The 12,616-nt window shown below is 51.1% G+C and overlaps 1 pseudogene; it reads right to left on the bottom strand.

Annotated features, from left to right (window-relative positions):
• Window positions 1-12,616, bottom strand: part of LOC138498530 (zinc finger protein 585A-like) — a 1,446,290-nt pseudogene that overhangs the window by 311,322 nt on the left and 1,122,352 nt on the right.

Below are 12,616 nucleotides of genomic sequence, written 5' to 3'. Positions count from 1 at the left end.
GGTTGGTTATCCCACTATTGAAGAAACCATCTTTGGATGCTACAGTTCTAGCAAACTACAGTTCCATTTCTTTACTCCCTTTCTTTATGAAATTGTTGGAGTCAATAGTAACTCCCCAGCTTAGGTCTTTTTTGGAAGACCAGCAAGTTCTGCATCTTTCACAACTGGGTTTCTGCCCACTTATGGGCACTGAGCCTGTACTGGTTTCCGTCTTGGATGATCTAGCCTGAATTAAAGATCAGGGCGGTGTGACGGGTGTGATGAATCCTGTGGAGTCATCACTGATTCCCCGGCATTGATCTTCTCCCATGTGACCAAGGGACGGTAGTAGCTCCTGTTCCTCACCCTGGGGGTGGTACTAGGGGGGGGGGGATCACATGGGAGGAGTCGGCTGTCGGGTAAAGGTGATGACCCCATCATGAGGGATGCAGTATTCTTCCCCCTCTAGGAGGAGGGCCTCATAATTCTTAAATTATTGATGGCTTGTTGTCACAATATAAATCCCTCCCGCTGTAAAACCCAGAAACCCCTTCATGCAAATCACTCTAGACAAAATACCATTCATAACTCATACACACAACACACACCTCACCTCTCCGGTCTCTAATATATTTCTAAATAAAAGTCCTAAACAATATCACTTTGGGAATCCTAGAAATTCTATGGACTCCAACTCCGATAAAGCCTCAAGTACTGAGATGAGGAGGAGGAGGAAGAAGTTAGTGCAGATTGAAAGAAGCACAATGTTGAACATGCAGACTAGTTGTTTTGAGGAAGCATGAGTGCGCGGCACATTTAGAAATGGTGTATGCACTCAAGTATATGGCAGAGGGCCGTGACTTGGGGAGCTGTGACCCTCAGAGGGTTAATCTTCTGTGACCGGCACCAAGTTGCGAAACGTTTCCATTTGTGCCCATAGAATTTAAGAGTCGACAACGCCCTGGCAGGCAGCTCGTAACCACCAAACTCTAATGCTGCAGCAGCCAAGCCTTCAGATTCAGTGATCCTGGGTCGTGGTGCAGGATTGCGTCTCCTTCCCTGGCGAGCAGATCTATGACCACTGGTACCTTGACTGGAGGCAAGGCTGACATGCCGAGAAGGTCCGGGTATCAGATCTGTCGCGGCCATGCTGGTGCGACGAGGATCATCCTGCACCGCCACCGTCTGAGTTGACTTATGACTCGTAGTAGTGAAGGCAATGGAGGGAACACTTACAGGAACAGGCCTTCCCACAGGAATGAGAATGCATCCCCCATGCTTCTCTGCATGCAAATCGATCTGGGATCTGCGCCACCTGAGGAAGACTTTATCCTGCCGAAGCTCCGATTCGTGGCAAAAGCGCAGCTCCCTGCTGAGAGAGTCGGCAACGGTGTACTTTACTCACGCCAGGTGAAAAGGAACGAGAAACATCCCTTGGTCTCCTCTCTGGAGAGTGCAGGGGACCTGGTGCCCCCCTGCTTCCAGATGTAAAACATTGTGGTGGTATTGTCCGTGAAGACCCTCAACACTTTGCCCATGAGGGACTGAAGGAATAACTTGAGGGCCCAAAATACTGCCCGCAGCCCCAGGATGTTGATGTGTAGCTGCTTCTTCTCTGGCAGCCACAGGCCTCTGGCATGGAGACATCCGGTTTGGGCTCCACAGCCCTCCAGGGAAGCGTCTGTCATGACCGTTTCCCAGTACGGGGGGCTCTGAAAGTCTGTTCCTCTGGCGATGTTGTAGCGCATGCCCCACCACCTTATCGCTCAATGGAACTATACGTCGACCACAATCCTGTCCTTGACGTTTCCGGACATCTGGAATCCTACCAGCGTCCAGGTATTCCTGGAGAGGTCGTATCGGCACCCTGCAGAGCCCGATCAGGTAGATACACGACAACATCATGCCGAGCAGTGACTTGATGGTCCTCACCGTAGCGATCTTCAGTGCCAACAGCCGTTAACCTTTTCCCAAAATGGCTGCCACCCTCTCTTCCGAGTGGGCAGCCAGGCAGGATATAGTTTTGAACCTGGCCCCCAGTAACAACACGTCCTGAGATGGAATCAAGCAGGACTTTGGATAGTTCACCGAGAACACCAACAGCAATGTCCCTTGACTTGGTCCGGATGAGCCAGTCGTCGAGGTATGGGTCCACATGTATTTCCTGCAGGCGCAGATGGGCCGCCACCAGAACTAGGCACTTCGTAAAGACTCTGTGCACCAACTTCATTCTGAAGGAGAGAGCCTTGAACTGGTAGTGTTTCCCTTGTATGACGAATGGCAGGAACTTGCAATCTTTTCTGTGAATGGGGATGTGAAAGTACGTGTTATCTAGATCCAGTGACGATAGGAAGTCTCCCTGCTTCAGTTGGCCAAGCATGTGCTGCAACGTGGCCATCCTGAATTTTTTGGACTTGATGTACTTGTTGAGTCGTCAAAGATCGAGGATGGTCCTCCAGCCCCCGGTTTTCTTTCTTACTAAGAAGTATCTGGAGCAAATTCAGGAGCCCCAAAGTCACTCCAGAACTAGCTCTATCACCCCTTTTTAACATTGCCTGAACTTCCAGCCGCAGTTGATGTACGTGTTGTTCCTACCGGGACACTGGTGGTATCCGCAGACACTTTCGCTGAAACTCCAAAGTGTGTCCGTGGCCGAGAGCGTCCAGCACCCATCGATCGGTGGAGATGTTTTCCTACACGCTGACGAAGTTTGCCAGACGGCCTAACGCATGGGTGGGGGCCCGACGTCTTTGCCAGTTCAGTCCTGCTTGGAGGCCAGTGCGCCGCCTTGGGAGCCTTGACGACAACAGCAGCCACCTCCAAAGGCCTTGGAAAAGCCTCTCAAGGTCTCCAGGGTTGAGGAACGGGAGGGCTGGCGGTAAGAGGACGATCCTCCGCCGAAACCCTTCAAGGATCTGGTCGACTTTTCTTGAAGATTGAAAGGACAGACAGTGCTGTTGCAGTGTGCCCGGGGCACGGCCGTCTGTGTGGGTCTTGATGGCCTGAAGAGATTCATCGACGCCTTTCCGAAGAGATTGTCTCTGTCAAAAGGCATGTCCAGGACCCTCATCTGAACCTCTTGCCTAAAGTTGGTGGCCTTCAGCCAGCCACGACAACAGAGGCAAACCCTGTTTCCGTACTGGCGGAACCCCCTGTCCACAATGTCCAGGGCCACGGTGATAACATGGTCTGACGTAACCTCGCCCTCCTAAAGGATCTCCACCGCCTCGACCCGTTTGTCCAGGAAATCCAGTGTCAGGGCCATCTTGTACCATAACTCCAGGACATATCTGGCTAGGATAGCTAAAGCGTTTGCCACCTTGACCGTCGTTGTCGTTGAGTAGATGACCTTTCTACCTAGGGCGTCCAACTTCTTCCCCTCGTTAACGGAGGCTGACAGATTGGATGATTTCTTCTGTGCGGACGCCGAGACCACCGAGTCCGGTGATGGCTGGGATCGCAGACACTTTGGGGCAGACTCCGGCATCTGGTATTTTTTCTCCAGCCGGTCTCTCTTCGCCAAGGCTGAGGCGGGGGTTCTTCAGCAGTGCCAGACCCTCATCCCAGACGTCGTCCAGCAGGGGCACCGCAAGAATGGTTTTCCTTTTTCCCTCCCGGCTTTGATAAATGAAGTCCTCCTTCGTCGTCTCATCTGGCATGACCATGTAGTGGAAGGAGCCCATTTCGTCCAGGGAAGATACCACTGTTGTCGTCGGTGTCTGTCGTCGCCGTGTCCATCCCTGTATCACTGGGGGTGGGAGGGTGGCACTGGCGGCTGGAGCGGAGGCGTAGGGCGCCTCTTCCTTTTCTTTGGCGGTTGTCGCCCTAGTGTCAAGAGGGTCATCGCCAGTGGTGCTGGTGGAGATGCCATCGTCATCCTCGTCTTTATCTCTGACACCAGTGTGTGGAGGGGTGAGAGAAAGTCCTGCGACAGATCTCTGGGAGGTGCCTGGGGAGTAGGGTAGCTGAGCCCAGCGCCTATGTCATCATCGTCGGCGGCCTCTCTGGGGTGGACTACCGCCTCAACATCCCAGTCATCCCCAATGTCTTCTTGGATGGTATGGATGGAACCCTCATGTTCCTCTTTGAAATGAAGAAATATCCGTGCCCTGGAGCTCTTCTACAACTCACCCACTGACCCTGGCCGCCCGGGTCTCCGTAGGGTTACCCTGGACGATTTAGCTTGTATACCCTGGGCTTTTACGGGCAGGTTGGACATCTTGTCCTGCTGTCTGGCCTTCTCCGGTTTCTCCCGCAGCTTGCCCGGGGTACCCGACTTTCTCTATGACGAAGAACTGGAGTGACAGCTGGAGACTGAGGCCAATGGAGATGTTAATGAGTGCGCCCTAGCCGTCGTGGAACCCGCTTGCACGGCAACCCCATTGGAAACTGCCTCACAGTACTTGGTCTTGTCCTGGGCACCCCTGGATGGAGCGGCCTCAAAGGAATTAGAAGCCTACTTTGACTGGCCGGATCCGGATGAGGCATGCCCCTGTGAACCACAACGGGCAGGGGCCTTGGCTCTGAGCCACGCCGCCAGTCTGGTGTGCCGATCCTTCATAGTGCGCTTGGTAAAGCCACGACAGATCTCACAATCTTCCTCCTTGTGTGTCGGGTGAAGACAATAAAGGCACTGGGAATGCTTGTCCTCCATGAAAACATTCTGCAAACCGCAGCTGGTGCAGAGCTTGAAGAGGGAAGCCCCGTCCTCCTTCACCTCCGACATGGTCCGGCATGCAGTGTAGGCCTGATGGTCTTCTGGAAACTTTGAAGAAGAAATACTTGATGATTCTGCCCTTGAGGATCCTATGAAAGATGCCGTCAAACAGAACCCCATTAGTCGGATGAAGAAATGATAGCTCACAAACTCGATCGAACAAAAATAGGATTTTACTAGCAAAAAACCGCAATAAACGCAAAAAGCTGTAAGAGCGAAACACGAGGACTCCCAACACTTGGATGTGAGATAAAAATCTCAAGATGGCTGCCAGAGGAGGGGCTTAGAGAGAGGGCAATCATTGGCTAGGGGCAGTATGACCCAGAGCTCAGTGGTTGGTTTATAGGAGAAAGACCGTTTTTAAACTAACGTGAAACTGTTTTTCCTTTTACCGAGAATTCCTGGCCTGACGACGGGGAATATTCATGAGCATGTGAATCCATGCCAGACCCCATACTGGAAAATATAAGGATGAACAAAAAACCAAAAAACACATGGTAATGCAGGTTTAAATGAAGATGGGGGACAGAGGGCAGCTTTCTGGTTGTAAGAAGTAGATTTGGTGTCCTTTTGGTGGGCAGAGGCTTGGAGGCCTGTGTTCATTGCATGCTTAGGGAGAGCAGTGGCACTGTCTTGCTCTGCATTTCTCTTGCATACTTTCCTGAAACCAAGATGGAGAGTAGGTCCTTTGGATGAGTAAATGCATGCTACTTTGCCCTTGCAGTTCTTCCCCTCCAGGCAAGCAGCATGCATTTTAGGTTCAGCTTTTCTGCATGGGAATACCATTGTAAGTACCTCCTCAAGTCATGCTACGGTGCTGGACATGGAGGGCATCACGGGAACTGGAGGTGCAGAGGCGGGTGCCAGCAGCTAGGAGGCATGAGGTGAGTCAACCGCCCCTGCCCCAGCACATGCGCATGCATCAATGACAGCCTAGCAGAAGATGCCCCAGTCAACAGAATCAGGAGACAAGCATGGTGACATGGTGCAGTGAGTGGGTACCACATCTACCACCTACCACAATAGCCATGCGAGTCTGAGAAGTGGGGAGGGGCGCGAAGGGACCCATCAAAGTGTCATGCAGTACATACCCATGCTGGCATCATAGCAGAGCCATGTAGCTAGCCAAACCCCCGCCGCCCCAATTTGAGTGGCACCTGTGGAGGGGACTTGCGAGAATGTGCACCAGAAGCATGCATGCCAGACAACAGCTGCCCAGCACGGACCCCCTTGCCATTCCCACACACAGGCCAACAACCAACTGTCCATGTGACACGCACCCATATCCACATCTGTCCCCATCATTGTGAACACACATGTGAACACCCCTGACCAACCATGCCCATCAGCCCAATTGTCTGGGGATCCTACTCAGCACCATGTAATAAATGTCTTGCATGCCAAAACACGCGGGGAATGAAACGTGACGGCATCTCCTATGTTCCATACAGGCACTCAAGCAATGCCAGAGGCATTTGATGATGAGATGGCAGGCCCATCTGGGAGTTGGACGTCTCGGCACTCAGGAACCGCCAATACTACCACCACCACCCCGCAAAGAGGCAGACAGGCCATGCAATGGTGCATGTCCCACCATAACAACATATCACAGCAACACCAGGCGCACCTCCCACCCACAGTCCACCAGGAGCACAGTAAACCGAGCTGCACCCACTCCTGCAGCTGTGGGATCCGCCACAGAGGCTACGTAACCTAGCGGAATGACCGTGGAAACACAGGGAGACAGCAACCTGGTCACAACACATGCAAAGTGCCACCAACCCCTGGCTGCAGTCTCTGGCAGCCACCTCCCACTACATCCGAGAGCTCGCCCAGCCGTCAACAGCGTAGACAGACCCCATGAGAGCCCACCACGCCGGCAATAGCATGGACAGACCCCTGAGCGCCCACCACACCATCGGCGCATGCATACGCCCAATCCGGACACTGACACACCATCATATGGCTCCCCTTACAACTGCCCACGCCGATAGCGCACCCCCTCTGAAGCGCAGCCTTCACCTACACTCAGCATGTTGCTGCGGAGGTTGCGGTACATGAAGCAGAGACAAAGGGAGATGGAGGCCATTGAGCATACACTCTCAGGACACCTGCAGACCATACGCGACAGTACCCATGGGAACACACGCAGGATTGCGCGGGACAACGCAAGGAACCGGATAGTGACAACTGCCAGTATGGCCACACTGATGCCATTTGGCCAGAGGGTCATGGAGTTGATGTAAGGCGTATCAGCACTTGCAGAGGCCATCCGCCAAAGCAATGAGTTGGTGCGCAAACATCTCCCAGGGCCTAGCTACATCCCTTCAAGTTCCATTACCCCAACAGGGGACTCGAAGGAGAGCACACTGAGGCGTCAGTCCATGCGCCACCATTGCTCCAGATCACCAGGTGCTGGGAGAGGGAGGCCAGGGGGTTGGGGGGGGCAACGAGGTCACGGACACAGTCAATGACGTGACACCAATTGCCCCGAGTGGCCATGCCATGGAGTTGGTGGTGGGAGGGGGGGATAGAGTGCTGGGGAGTTGGTGGTGGGAAGTGGGATAGTTGGTGCACAATAATAATTCACTAAAACTGTTCAACTTCATAAATGCGAGAACATTCCTGATTGTGTTCATGTGCAATGTATTCACAGTGTTGGAAGTGGCTTGAGTCAGGGTAGTGCTCTAGAAGAAATTGTCTATTAGTGCCTGCCGTGCAAGTCTCCCATCTCTCACGTCATTCCTTTGAGTGGCTGGTCTGGCTCCTGCCTCCTGCCTCATGCAGTTCATCTGAATCTTCCTCTGGGTGAGGCATGCCCGCGTCTGGTGTAGTGGCACATTCCTCCTCAGGCAAATGTTATGCAGCATTGCGCACACTAGCACAGTTTTTCCAACCTTGTCCAGGGCGTACATTAGGGCTCTGCCAGTACGAACTAGGCACCGGAATCGTACCTTGACGATTCTGAAGGTGCGCTGAATGCACACACTGCACACTGAGGACATGGTTGTAGGTGGTCTCGTATGGTGTACATGGGTCATGCACAGGGGGCATCAGCCACACCAGCTGGGGACATCTGCAGTCATCTGAATGAAATGATGCACAGATAATAGTCACAATGTCATACTTGGGGGAGGTCTCACGCAGTATTGGGGCAATGGTCATCGTGTGCATGTATGTGTTCATGCCACCCATGCCATGTGTATGTGTGATGTCTGTGCAGCCTTTGTCAAAGGTGTCATGTATTCCTTTGCCTGCACATGCACCCTGTGTCATTGTGGTGGTTGTTCAGCGGTGTGTCCCTGGTGGTTGTGTGCAGCTCTCATGCATGGGACATGCTGGGTTGGTTTGTGTCCTACCCTACTACTCTAGGGGCAGTGTGTCAACATTCCCAGGTGGATGCGCGTGGGCTCATGGCTGTGGCACTGGCTGTCCTGCAATTGGGTGCTGTAGTGTGGTTATGGTACATGTGGTCATGTGTGTTGTAATTGCTGCAGTATGTGTATGTCAGCGTGCGTCCAGGTGTGTCCAACGTGTGCATGTGCCCTTTGCTATCCCCTGTTGTTGGTGTGGGTGCTTGTCGGGTGCTGCTAGTGCAATCACTTGCCATGCCATGCGTCAGTGTTAACTCCCCCCAACCCCAATTTTTGTCAGGTGCTTCACTGTGCATATGTGGAGGCGATTGTACTCACCCAATATACACGTCCGTTGTCCTCTGCGCCTCTCCATGTATCCCGGAAGTGTGCTGTAGTGAAGGACCATGGAACCAGCTTGACTAGTGGGGGCACAGCTGTGCAGATGTTGATACTGCTCCCAAGGTCCTCCTGGATTGTGGCCAGCAGTTTGGTGATGGTCTCCCTGTTCATGCGGTACATGGTGACCAACTGGGTGTCAGTGAAGGCCCAGGGTAATGGTTTAACCCTGGGGATGGGTGCTCACCTAGCTTGGAAAGTTCTCCTCCTCCTCCTATTCCCCACCCCCTGTGCTCACTGTGCCCTGGCCTGGTTGTCCAACATCTCAAGATTCAGATGCAGCACGGAGCAGCTGGCTGTTCCAGCGTGCAGCAAATAATGGCAGCATGGTGTTAGAAACAGTGTTTGGGGTAGGGGTGTGCCTTTGTTAGGCAGAATCACCTGCTGTACCCCATCATCTTGGGAAACAAAGCCTATAAAAGGCCATGCCACTCTGCAATCCGTTGTTAGGCAGAATCATGTGCAGTACCCTTTGGGATCACTACAGGCAATTATGACTACACGTGTAAGCACACTTTCACCTTTGGTACAAGCCTGTACTACACAGTAAAGTGGTAGCAGTGGCTGAGCAGCCAGACTTATCTCCAGAGTTTAAGTGAGCAGTAGAACAAGTTACACAAAGGACCAATGATACAGTGATTCAAATATACACTTACTCGAGGTTTCCTGGTAAAAGAATATACATTTATTTACACATAGGGCCTCATTAGGACCCAGGCGGTAAGGGGTTTACGGCGGCGTAAACAGCGCCGACCCTTACCGCCTGATTCCGAGGTCCCTTAGCGCCATGGAGGTTTTAACACCTGCTTTTAGCAGGTGTTAAAATCCATGGCGCTAAGGGACCTTGTTGTTAATTACGCCACCGTAATTTACGGTGGCGTAATTAACGCCTTCCCCACTCCCATTATGCCCTATGGGGCTAAAATGGGAATGGGGAAGGGTAAATGGGTAAATGGGGACTTACCGCCCCACTCACCTCGGAATGGGGCGGTAAGTCCGCCAACCACCATGGCGTAAACGTAGTTTACGCCATGGTGGTAAAGGTACGACCCAGGCGGTAACTTACCGCCTGGGTCGTAATGAGGCCCATTGACTTCGAAAACATTACACTAGCACAAGCAGCTCATTATCACACACTTATAAACCACATAAATCGAACCGGGAAATAAATGAACAAATTTAGCTCCAAATGAAGTGGGAGAAAAATGGCACTTCAGATACATAGAAAACGGAGGAAAAGACAAGGGTATAAGAATAGACAGCCCGAATACATTAAAAGGCAGGTCAAAAGGTTTTAGTTAAATACAACTAGCAATTCTTCTCAACAGGCTGGGCCAAAGTCAATAGTTCAGAGTCTTTTGTCTAGGATAGCACAGTTCTGGTATATAAGGGTTAAGTCTTTGCCACAGATTTTCAAAGGATTTGGCTAGGTGAAAAGTTTGACGAATATTTGGAGAAGGACGAACCTTCGAAGTTGAGGAAAGTTATACGCACTTTCTCGATGGCCGAAAATATTTCCAGACCGCTTTTGCACAGTACCTTTTTAAACTGAGAAAGCTGTATCAGAGGCAGTTGTTCCTGGAAGGTCCGAGCAGGTCTTGCAGTTCCTGAGCTTCAGTCGTGGGGACAAGAAGGAGGACGTCAGGAGGTTCCTGCACTGCTCAGGGATGAAGCTAAAGCTGTAGCAAGATGTTACTCTAAGGTGTGAGTGCCTTAAAGACAACAAACTGGTTTCCTTCCAACTGGCTATCCGGTTTTCAAGCAGCACTCTGCTGAAAATGCGACCCGTATCAGACGGTGTCCAGGTGGCTTACGAGTTGGTTGTTCCCACCAAACTCAAGGGAAGAAGGTAACCTTGAAGGGCTTCTCTGTTGATTGGAGTTTCAGGCAATTCGGACCTGCAGCAGGGCTTCACTGGTCATCCAGGAGTTGCAGCAGTCCTCTTCCTTCAGCTAGTCTTTGGTTCTTTCGTTCCAGAGGTTGACTGTCCTTTCCAAGTCCCAGAGACCTGCTTTTAAAATGTTTTCCCCCATTCATTCAGCCTGGCTGCCACTCACCCAGCAGGGTGGCTGTCCTTGCCGGACAGTCAGCCAGCCAGCCAATCACACCAGAGTGCATTCAGGTCTCCTAGGAGACTAAGCAAAGGGAGTTTCGGGCACCTCCCTCACAACCTGTCCACCTCAGACACTCGGCACCAGAGGAGGGCTTCAGCACAGAAGCCCGCCAAAATGCATGAACAAAGGGACCAAACCTGGTTTGGCGCGCAGAGTTAAACACAAGAAGGACTTTTCCTAAAAGAAATGGTGAAAAAGTTGACCGGAGTCTGTTTTTACAGATAGGTCTTGGGCGCCATATTGAAAAACGTGGCTTCCCTTGATTTTGAGCTACCGTTGTTAGTAGTCGCGAAAATTCTAGGTAGATGATCTAAACCACTGCCACCAGCCATTCAAAATAGGAAAAGGTAACATTTTACTGTTACATGAGTGTTTTGACGCAGGAGAAGCTAAGCAACCCCTCCAGCACTCTATAGGAAGATAGTGTGTGCTGGGTCAGTAAATTTAAAAAGACTAGTAAAGCCAATTTAACTTTACATGCTCTGGGAGACGCTAGTCAGTCCCAGAGAAGGTATTTAAACCTTGGGGAGTCTGAAAGACACCCCTGTGCCACTGCACTAACGGTGCTGTGTGACACACATAAAAAGATGATGCCACTGGAGTTGCTTTAAGACTCCATAACCACAGAACACAAAAGTAAAACACACACTAAATACATGGAAGAGTGGGGAAAAAAAAGGCTCACACTCTTCCCAGGTAGAAAATGTAATCCCAGAAATCCAGCAAAGTTGCCGGGGGGTCTCAAAAGGTAAGGGAAATTAGCACATTCTTGAGAATTCTCCCTAACAGCCTTATGTAGCCCTCTGGAGTGCAGTGGATGCACCTGTGGCTTCATTTCTAGCACCTGTGTTCTTTTACCTCCAGCTGGAGGCTGGAGATAAATCTCAGCTGGATTAGCGCTGGTTTTCGGCGCCAATACTGCCGTACATGGACTTGATATGGCTGTAATTGCCCTTTGTGTTGTCAGGGCTATTAGCGCTGGCTGTAATAGCACCAGTTCGTTTTGGTGGCTGAAGGAATTAGCTCTGACTTGTGATCCGGTGGAGCGGTATTGCTGGTGCTAATTCCCTTACCACTGCATTTAAAGGCTACTGCCTAACTCGCGATGAGGCCCGTTATTGTTTACTGTGGAAGTCTGGGCTTTGTGCCAGACTAATCAGTAGTTATGGAACAGGAAGGTACACTATGGCTAGTGTAGCTTCTGGGCTGCAACACAATGGTCTGGGGTGTGTTGCAATAGTTCAATAGTTCTTTTTGTTTTGGTTAATAGTATCCAATGTTCTGATAACAATAATTAAGTCCTGAAAGACTACAATGGACTACCAGGCTTCTGGGCTAGGCCAGATATGAAGGAGATGGTTGACTGATGTCAGGATTGAGCTGCAAAAAAGGGGCAGGTTCTCCATAACACTGACCCCCAGCCCACATAAAACACCAGGAAGGGGAGGCACAGTACACTCCTTACTCACAAAGAAAGCCCTTTTTTGTATGTATTAAGCCATACCGCACCTGGAGGCAAAGGATTCTGTGTGCGTGGTTTGTCTTGAAATGCTGCGATCTGTGCACAGAGATCAAACTACCTTTTCCAAAATGCCCAGCTGCCCATCATCTTGGGAAACAAAGCCTATAAAAGGCCATGCCACACTCCAATCCGTGCTCAGCGTTTGCAGTTCAGGTGAGTAACGCTTACCTGTTAGCAACCCGGTCCATGTGGCGCGTTTTCTTCCTACGTCGTTGCCTCCTTGTTTCTTCCTGGACGTTTTTCATTCGTTGGGCTACCGTCTGGTTTCAGGATGAACCCCTGCCCTCTGCACAGTTTCCAGACCTGAAAGAAGAAAAGAAGCAGATAAGGGTTACCGAGCAGCATGTCCATGAAAGTTGAATCCATTGTAATATCTGAAAGACCTGTTGCATGCTGGAGTGTGTCAGGCATTTGGGGAATACCTTCTTATCTATAAAACTACGCTGGAGACCTGTTGACTGCCAGAAGTGCATTTGACCTTTGCGCTAATACTTTGTTAAAAAATGCTCAGTGTGAGGTAGATATCTCCAGG

This window comes from Ambystoma mexicanum, chromosome 5q, assembly GCF_040938575.1.
Source record: "Ambystoma mexicanum isolate Mex_15411 chromosome 5q, UKY_AmexF1_1, whole genome shotgun sequence".
Classification (NCBI taxonomy): Eukaryota; Metazoa; Chordata; class Amphibia; order Caudata; family Ambystomatidae; genus Ambystoma; species Ambystoma mexicanum.
The sequence above is the reverse complement of the archived record's forward strand: the minus strand, read 5'-3'. Positions and strand labels throughout refer to the sequence as shown.